Source organism: Alligator mississippiensis, chromosome 2 (assembly GCF_030867095.1).
Source record: "Alligator mississippiensis isolate rAllMis1 chromosome 2, rAllMis1, whole genome shotgun sequence".
Taxonomy (NCBI): Eukaryota; Metazoa; Chordata; order Crocodylia; family Alligatoridae; genus Alligator; species Alligator mississippiensis.
Genome location: NC_081825.1, coordinates 249,605,491 through 249,606,539, shown reverse-complemented (window position 1 = coordinate 249,606,539; position 1,049 = coordinate 249,605,491).

The following is a 1,049-nucleotide window of genomic DNA, read 5'->3' as shown; positions in this document are numbered from 1 at the left end:
TAATCTCACTACTGAATAAACAGTTCTGTAGAGATGCCTGTTTGTATTTGTTTCTCTAATAAAAATGCAACTGTAGCTCTGAACACAAATTACTTTTAATTATTTAAATGATATGAATTTTGTCAAACATAAATAATCTAACACCTGTTTTGCCTTTTCATTTTTGAAAAATAAGTCTCATGAAAACTAATAGAGGATGATAGTGGGGAAAGATACAGGTAGGTCTACATATTTATTTAAAAATTTTCAATGACTTATTACATTTTTATTCATTCCAAAAGTGTAAATATGAGATGATTATTATGAAGCAGGATGAAGAAGCAATCTGATGCATTGTTATATACAGGCACAATAGGAAATAGAAAAATAGAAGGAAATGTATCTATGTAGACTGAGATACTTAATACAACACATGAGTATTGTGCTCAGTTTTGACAGTTGGTAACATGATTTATAGTATAACACTTCATCAACCGATAAAACAGTAACAAGACAAAACAATGACCTGTTTGGCTTTTGGGACTCTTAATCGAGTCATAAGGTTTTATCATGATGTTTATGAATCTATATGGAAGAGACCACCCGAGGCAAACAAAATGACATGCATCTGATTTTCCTTAAATTGCTTTAGTTTTACCTATTTCACTTCAGGAAATCTGCCTGCTGTAAATGAAGGTTATGCTAAGTGTCATGAGGGTATAGAACAGTATAAAATCCCGTTTGTAGGTCACTCTAAAGTGAAGGTCTTTAATTTTTTTTTTCTCCAGAGCACACTAAAAATATATACTTACTGTGTTGTTGCTGTTTCATACAATACTGTGTTTTAAAAGATTTGCCATTTAAAATCTTGTATGTGTTATATGGTGGGGTAGAGTTTATTTGCCACTTGTTTGAGGAGGGAAATTAAATCTGTAACCTGGTTGTGGTGTGGCACTTTAAGCAGTGATCATTTGTATGACATTTCTGTTTATTAAAATAAGCTTTAATGTTGATACCGTCTGTGGTTGATTAACTATTGTCCTCCTTTTGGGCAGGGAAAATGTCTAAGC